The following is a 9,183-nucleotide window of genomic DNA, read 5'->3' on the forward strand; positions in this document are numbered from 1 at the left end:
CTTTTGTTCACATCATGAGTTTCCTTTACAACCTTTTCACCATTAGTAAGTATTTCTTGTAGAAAATTTGTCAAATCTGTCTTCAAATCTGCCATGTCTGTCTTCAAATCTACCTTGTCTCTCTTCAAATCTGTCTTCGAATCATCCATCTTAGCTTCCATGCCCTTTATCTTAGATTCCACACCATTTACCTTAGATTCCATGCCATTTATCTTAGCTTCTGTTAACTTTTGTGAGCGTGACATTTGTTGCACTTGTTCTTGTAATTTTGATATATCATCTAGCATTTCTTCCTCTTCTTCATGAGTCATGCTAGAGCTTTCAGGTTCCTTACTAGGTGTTTGCATTTTCTTTCCTCGGGGCATCAGTTACCGATAATAATGCTTTACTATGCCCTTTGAATTCCTTCAAACCAAGCTTACGCAAAAATTAAAAAAAAAAACTACACACCTTTTTTCACTTTGTAGAAGCTTGATATTAAATCTGATGTATCTATGTAAATTTAGATTCTCCAGTTCTAAAATTGCAACCTCTAGTAGCCTTCTACGTCCTCTTTTCAATGCAACAAGTCTAACCCAAATTGGATTCTCCAAGGAAGAGTTATGTGAAATCTCCCACAGTGACTTGATTATAGACTAGTTCAGTAGAGCGAACTTGTACGACGTGCCACGAGTGACTGTTTCGACCTCTGGATCTGAAAAATGCATAATAGAAACTATAGTCCATCCTCTTTCTGTACCTTCTTACAAAATTTCAATCTGATCCCCAGAGATAAAGTTATGATGATTTTCCTCAGGTCACCTGTTTGCAATGTAATTCAGGAGTCTACAAAAAGACCAACTTCCTCAGATCATATCTCCACAAATATAGCGCGAAAAGCTCTGAAATTTGGACCCGAGGTTCAACGCAATTTCTTCTAAAATGGGTTTTTTTTGCAACTTCTGAAACATCACAGAAAAAAAGTTATAGTGAAAATTCCAGGATGACCTGTTTGGAGCAGCGAAACCCTAGAATCCAAAGCTCTGATACCAAATGTTATGAAACCAGCTCAAGAAAAGATAGAAAAGATAGATCAACGCCTTAGAATACAGCCTCTTCGAGGGGGAAACCTCCTTTACATTACATAAATGAACAATTCTTGGATGATTCAAATGACAAAACCTCCTTTCTATATATAGGAGTCTAAGGAGTCACAATATAATCCAGCCGACCTAACAATAATAATATAAAGCCACAAAAATAACAATAGAGGGATTCTATGGGGCACAGTAATAACAATATGGGTGCAATAGGGGCACAACAATATTAATAAGGGGTATAAATACAATAGTAATGGGGTAATCACTAGTATTATGGGGACCCAACAAACTATCATGTACATTTAAGCTATCATATTTTATCAACATCCTTTCTATGATGCAACACGTTACAACTTTCTATTATATTTATGCATTATATGAGTTGTTGTACTTGTAAGGTGCATAAATTCCAAAATAATTGTCCAAATACCCATGCTTCCACTAAATTAATTATTTAAGTAAGAGACACATTCTATTGTAGGAATAATGCACCAATCAAACACTACTCTACTCATAGTTTACAAACCCAACTAGTTTTTCATACACAAACACATTCAATACTAATCCACAATAACAAACAATGCTCAAAAAAATATTCTTCATCAAACATCTACCAATGCATAAACAATGAGGAGACAAGAGACACATAGAATATGCGATCAACCAGGCCAAAACCTCTCCAAAATGAGAGGAAAACCCAAACGAGATATTCTTCTTATATAGACTTCAATTGACGAATACCAAGACCATGGCCTAGACCCTTGACTCAATGACCTCTCCAAGACCAAGTCACAAGCCTCCTTGATTCGACTTCCTTATTTTTCCTTTAGTCAATGACGATCAGGCTTCTTCCTTCAATAACTCGACTATCCTTCAAATTCTAGTTCCATGGATCAGATCTATAGTTCTTGACCCTCTTGCACAAACCCCAGAACGTGTGGTTGACCAAACTTTTGAACCTTGATCTTCTTCGCTTGGATGGTATGAACTCTTATTAGAATTCGGTATGTAACCTTGCTTATCTTCTTCCTTGATTCGACTTCTTGTACAACAACAAGATCTTCGACCTTTTCTGTAGTAGATAGTTATTCCTTCCTTCGCACGTGTCGATCTATTAGCCCTAAAACACACCCATAAACAACACCAAAATATTCTCTCTTTGTTTCCTTCTCTTGGTTGGTTATCTTAACACTTCTTATTACAAACTTACTTAACCAAATTTTCTTGTCCACAAATGGAGAATTAGATGCCCTATATATAGTGTTTTGTCCATCAAAAACACGTGCTAGGAAGTGTTAAGGAGTGCTAGGAGAACACAAGGGAGCAATAGGTGAAAATAATGCATGCAAATGAATGATTAAGATTTTGTGGCAGGAAGTGTTAGTGAGTTCCAGGTGTACTAACGAGGGAGTGATAAGGTATGCTAGGTAGTGTTAAAGCATATTAGAAGCAAGGGAAACATGCCAATATGTGTCAAGTGCTAGGGTGTGCCAATGCATGCCATGGAGTGTTATTGAGTGACAGGGAAACATAAGGGAGCAGTAGTTTCAAATGCATGGAAATGAATGACTAATAGTGTGTGACAAGAAGTGTAAGCGAGTTGTAGGTGTGCTAAGGAGGGGACAACAAGGTATGTTAGGTGGTGCCATGAAATGCTAGAGTGTTAGGGCGACATTCTAGGGTATTCCAATGCACGTCAGGGTGTGCCAATGCATGTCAGGGCATGTTAGGGAGTGTGACATAAAAAAAAAAGAAAAACTAGTTCAAAATGCATGGAAATGAATGAATAAGAGTGTATGACAAGGAGTGTCAGTGAATTCCAAGTGTGCTCAGGAGGGAGTGACAAAGTTATATGCTAGGTAGTTCCAAGGCATGCAAGAGTTACATGACATGTCAAGGAGTGGTACGGTATAGTAGGGAGTGCTAAAGCATGCCATGGCATGTAGGGAATGCCAACATGTGCCACATAGTGCCAAGGGATTGTTAGACATGCCAGGTGATGTTGCTTAGTTGTTTTATGGCCATGGTTAGACGTGAGCCTTGACTTGGTAACTTGTTAAGTGAGATGAGCTAATATTGGGCATGAGTAGCCTAAGATGAGTTATAGGCCATTCTTAGGTGAACAAGGGATAGTATAGTTGTAGTAACTGTAACTTGGTCAAGATGTTGTAGTTGAGGTAGGACTTGGTTGGTTCCCAAGTCTTAAAACCAAAAAGGGTAGTTATGAGGGCATGATAGCTAAGGAGTGCCAAGGCATGCCAAGGAATGAAGAGGCGTGATAACACATGCTAGACAATGTCAATTCATGTCAAGGAGTGTTGGGGAGTGTGAGGGCATCACAAGGGAGAACTAGGTCAAAGCTAATGGAAACAAACAAATAAGAGTGTCTTTCAGGTGTCCCAAGGATGAAGTGTATTCGGATAATTTCATAATAGGACTTACAATAGGTAAGCCTATGATTATGATAAGGGGATGGAAAAATCAATTTTAGACAAAGGGAGACTTTTTTCTACGGACAACACTATTTTTGAATGACTTGGTTGGGTTCCAAAGTCACAAAAAAAGTAAGGCTATCTATGAGGGCATGACAACTAGGGAGTGCCAAGGTGTGCAAGGAATGCCAGGAAGTGATAACACATGCTAGAAAGTTCCAAGGCATGTTAGTCATTCCAAGACATGCCAAGTGCTAAGGCATGCCAAGAGGTGTCAAGTGCTAGGGTGTGGTGCCAATGCATGCTAGGGAGTTCCAGGGAAACACAAGGGAGGACTAGTTTCAATTTCATGTAAATGAAAGAATAAGAGTGTGTGATAGGGAGTGTTAGCATGTTTTGGTTGTGTTAAGGAGGCATTGACAAGGTATGTTAGGTAGTGTCAGGGAAATGCAAGGAAGGACTAGTTTCAACTGCATGGAAATGAATGAATAATAGTGTATGATAGGGAGTGTTATCAAGTTTTGGGTGTGATAAGGAGGCATCTCTGGACAAATTTTGGGAGGGTTTGGAGAAAATTTTGTGTTTTGGTGCAGACTTTCAATTTTTTGGCAATTTTTTGTCTAGCAGCACAATGAGCTCACACTTTGCTTCTTCCTCACGGCTCCAAATGATGTAAAATCAACATTTTTGGAAAGATTATGACCCCATCTCAAACCCCATTTTCCCACTTTCCTAGTTGGGGGCTCAGGTTTTGAGAAATTTGAAAAAGATAGGTCACAAATCACATTTCTGCCCCTCTCTTTCCATTTCGTTGTGCACCTGAAGACAGCTTGGGAGAATGGCCATATCTCAGCCAAAAATTGGTCATTTTGAGTGAAACAATACCTCTAAAGACATATAAACTCTCCCAGATTTCTAGAAAAGGCTTCTGATCTGGATTTGGACTTCATAAAGTTACTCAAAAATGGCCTCCAATATCTTGTTGTACACTTGGAAATTTATGAGATTTTTGTAAAATTTTCATTGTGTAATTTTTTGTAATTCCTAGTTTGACCCTAGTAAAAGTAAAAAGGGTGAATTAGGTGAGTGTGAGGGGTAAAAGTAAATGTAAATAATGGGTGTTTAGTATTTATAAGTTGTTTTGATGTAAATTTGACCTCATTTACGAGAGAGGTTGGAGTCAAAGTTAATTGTAGAAGTCATTTTTAACTTCCCTAAACATTAGGGTTTGGTTAAAACACCTCATGGAATAGTTCCTAGAGTCATTGATTCAACCCCTAAGAGTGGGGAGATGTTGTTTTGGTATTTATGTATTAGTTTCTCAGTGATAGAACGGGTTGGATTTTAGAGGAGAGAACTATTGTAGCTTGTACTTGGACATTTTCTGGAAATCAAAGGACACAATTTGCAACTATTAATTATCTAGGAATTCATGTGCAATAAGTTTGTGATGCTATTTTTTCTTTGTTATAGCTTTATATGAAATATATTAATCTTCTCTTTCCATTCATTAGTTATTCAATTGTTTTCCTTACATTTTATAAACAAAATTCTTTGCATGAAGCTCTGTGTTGATGGAAAAATCATTATGTGTTACTTTATTTCTTGCTTATGAATTCATGGTTCATGCTCATTAATACCTTTCACTTCTTCTAAAAACTACACTACACCGAAAAACCATAAGATCCATCACAAAAGCAATGCTACTTTTCTCCTTTCTATATTTTTTGTGATAACCCTTTGATCCTCTGACCTAGCTACCTGGCTTTTCTCCCTTATCTAGCAACAAAACCCTAAATTTTCCAAAACCCATTTGAACCTAGCTATCTAGCCTAAAATCCTTTACATTCTAGTCATCTCTTTGTTGTGATTTCAAAGAAAGAGCCCTCTCTGGTTTGGTAGGGCTAGCTACCAAACGAAAAGCTTGGTCTGTGATTACCTCTGTCGATCTCCTCATCAACCTGGGACATTGTGGAGGATAATAGAGGGCATGAAAACTAGGGAGTGCCAAGGTGTTCTAGTGAATGTAATGCTCCCAAGTCATGGAAAAATGTAATGCTAGTTGTAAAGTCATGGCTGCCAAGGTGTGTTAGGGATTGCTAAGGCAGCTAACATGTGCCAGATAGTACGGAGACATGTCAAACAAGATAAGACGTGCCAAGTGCGAAGGCATGCCAAGATGTACAAGGGTGTGACAATGCATGTCAGGGACTGTCAAGGGAACAAAAGGGAGGAACAAGTTAAACTACAAGTATATGAGCACATAATAGGGTTAATAAGTCATAAATTTACCTTTTCCATGAGGGTCATGCTAGGAAAACCAACACTAGGTGCCAATAGGTGCCAAGTGCCAAGTGTCAATGCATTCTAAGTGCCAAATCTTCCTCTGTTTCTTATCGTCTATTTTCCAATAATTGATCTCAAATAACTTTAATATTAAACCATGTCAAATCATACCAAGTAATCTCAATGCATGCCAAACATGCTAATACTTTCCAAGTGCCAACACGTGCCAAGTTCCAATGTGCGTCAGGGAGTGTGATGCATGCTATGAAGTGGAAGAGCATATCGAAGAGTTCTAAGGTGTGCTAGAGAGTTCCAATGCATGTTGAGGAGTGTTAGGGAGTACTAGGACAACACAAGGGAGCACTAGGTCAAAATTCATGGAAGTGAATGAATATAAGGGTGCGTCGGGGAGTGTTAATGAGTGCTAGCTGTCATGCCAAGGAGGGAGTGACAAGGTATGCTAAGCATGGGTAAGGCATGCCAGGTAATATCAGGGAATGTCAAGAAGTGATAGAGTGTGCTAGGTCTTTTCGCGGTGTGCTAGCATGTGCTAAATAGTGCCAAGGAATTCCAGGTGCTAAGACATACTAGGATGTGCATGGTGCCATAGTATGCCAATATGCGTCAAGGAGTTTTACGAAACAAAAGGAATAAGCAAGCTAAAATGCAAGGAAATGAGCACATAAGAGAGTTAATAAGTCGAGACTTTATCTTTTTCAAAAGGGGCATGCTAGGCACACTTATAATATGTTCAAATACATGCCAAGTGCCAATGTGTGCCAATTTCTAATGTTTCAATGCAATAGTTTTCCAAGGTGTTCCAGGGCATGCCAACACATGATAGGGGAGTGATGTTCTATGTTAGGGCATGCCAACATGTGTTTGGGCATCCTACTCATGGCAAGATGTTTTAGGTACAAAGATGTTCCAAGACATGCGAGGTGCCAAGGAATGTTAGTGTACTGTTCCAAATCATGTTAAGGTGTGCCATGAGTGTTAAGGAGTGCTAGGTCTCTCTCATTAATAGAATTGATAGAGCTTGATTATGTATTAAATAATATAGTTCCTACACACACTAGTGGAACTTTATTTAAAGGAAATTTGCTAGATAATAAACCTAATAGAGATGAACCATGTGTTGACTCATACGAAACCTATATTCGTATGACTTGAGGGAAATGATACACACTAAATAATTCTTAACAAATTTACTGACTATTATAACCACTATGACCTTGCACACATAATAAAAAAGACTCCACAAAAATGGTCTTAAATCATTATCTTTTGACAAAAAATATAATAACAAGTACATAGCTTCATCAAAAACTCATTGGAATGATCAATGATGATGAACATTTTTTGACCGTCACCAAAAGTAACCAAAAAGAGCATTGGTGATGGTCAATAAAATATTGTCACTAGAAGTGTCACCAAAAAGAGAATTAGTGATGAGTCTTTAACAACCCTCACCAAATGTGTCACCAAAGAGAAAATTAGTGATGGGCCTTTAACAACCCTCACCAAAAGTGTCATTGAAAATGGATTTGGTGACAAACCTTAAAGGACCATCACTATATACACTTACAAAAACGATTTTTTAAAGACCGTCACCATATGTGACATTGGTGACGAACCTTAAAGGTCTATCAAATGAATGAAGCGTCATAAAAAACTCATTGGAATGATCAATGATGACGAACATTTATTGACCGTCACCAAAAGTAACCAAAAATATCATTGATGACAGTCAATAAAATATCGTCACTAGAAGTGTCACCAAAGAGAGAATTAGTGATAGGCATTTAACAACCCTCACCAAAAGTGTCACCAAAGAGAGAATTAGTGATGAGCCTTTAATGACCCTCACCAAAAGTGTCATTGAAAATGGCTTTGGTGACAAACCTTAAAGGACCATTACTATATACACTTACAACAATGCTTTTTTAAATACTTTCACCATATGTCACATTGGTGACGGACCTTAAAGGTCCACCACAGGCATGACCCTCACTGATGACCTTTTTTCTTGTAGTGTCGTCTTCCGATTGGAAGAGTACTCGAGCAAGCACTAGAGCGTTTCTGTCCAGATTATGGACTAGACTAAGTTCACTCTATGAAACAAGAGCCCTCGGAGAAGGATCTATCTTTGTTGCATTAGTTGGTATTGGTTCAAAGGAATCAACTGAATTACTCCTACGCCTTATAGGTGAAGTATCTACACTCATAGGTGAAAGCCCATGAAGCCTTTAGATCAACGAAATGGTTGATCAACTACTTTTATATATGAAGAACAGTTAAATACTCAAATGAACTATGGAAAGCTAGGGGGCACATAGCACTGCCTAAAACAGTCGTAAAGATACAACCAAGCAAGAAACTTCCAATTATTTCTACTTCCAGTGATTAGGACCAGACACCAGAATATAAGAAACTAAAGATAAAACCCCCTGAAGATAGTTTGGAATGATGAGGGCCCAAGCCTACTAGTGAAGGTATCATAGGAAGTTACGTTAACCTCCAGAAAATAGCCTTTGTCGATGCAAATACCTAAGCTTCGCAAGGGTACCCTCTAGAAGTACCATGAAAGTGATGTAACACCTGCCTCAAGTACCACAGGAATTCCCCGCCACAATCACCTGTTTGGTCCCTAGGAATGGAAAATAAGGTCACAAGCGCATGATTAGAAGCTGGGAATAAAAATTGTGGGTTCACGATCCAACAAGTAGGAGAGGAGGTATCTCTCTTTCCTTATCTTCACATGTCCTCGTGCTTGATTCCTGTGTTAGAGGATCTTTCCCAGACAGCTTAACAACACTGTATTTCCACTCATTCATAAACATATACTTTTAGTTTAAGTGGCCTTGGAGAGTTTACTCTCACACACCTATTCCAAGGCCCTAAATGTCCTAGACTAGTTGATATTCCTATGAAAAAACAAAAAAGTCTAGATCATTTTAATTTTAAGCACTCATTTTAGTTGGTTGATATTTAAGACAAGGAAAGCAGAAGTGAAAATGATGATGTTTTGACACAAAAGAAATCAATAGAAATACTAGGCTACATGAGAATGCAACACTTCTTTTTCTTCAATGAAAGAGATTTCTAAAACGGTTCTACAAGAACCCTAAGAAAGAAAAAACTATTTTTCTTTTTCTTTTAAGCACTCACACATTCAAAACCTATCATAAAATACTAAATGATGTGTAAAATGCACCTACCCTAATGCACACAATAATGTAAATGGAAGATTCAAGAAAAAGCTCAAAGATGAGAAAATGTGATCACAAAGACAAGGCCCAATTTAGCAAATAGGAAGAAACAAATCCCAAAAGAAAAAAAACTCCTCAAGACAAAAGGACTCGTAACTTTTCATACAAGATTTC

The sequence above is a fragment of the Pinus tabuliformis genome, chromosome 7 (assembly GCF_031772625.1).
Source record: "Pinus tabuliformis cultivar Carrire ecotype Pingquan chromosome 7, CPIR1, whole genome shotgun sequence".
Taxonomy (NCBI): domain Eukaryota; kingdom Viridiplantae; phylum Streptophyta; class Pinopsida; order Pinales; family Pinaceae; genus Pinus; species Pinus tabuliformis.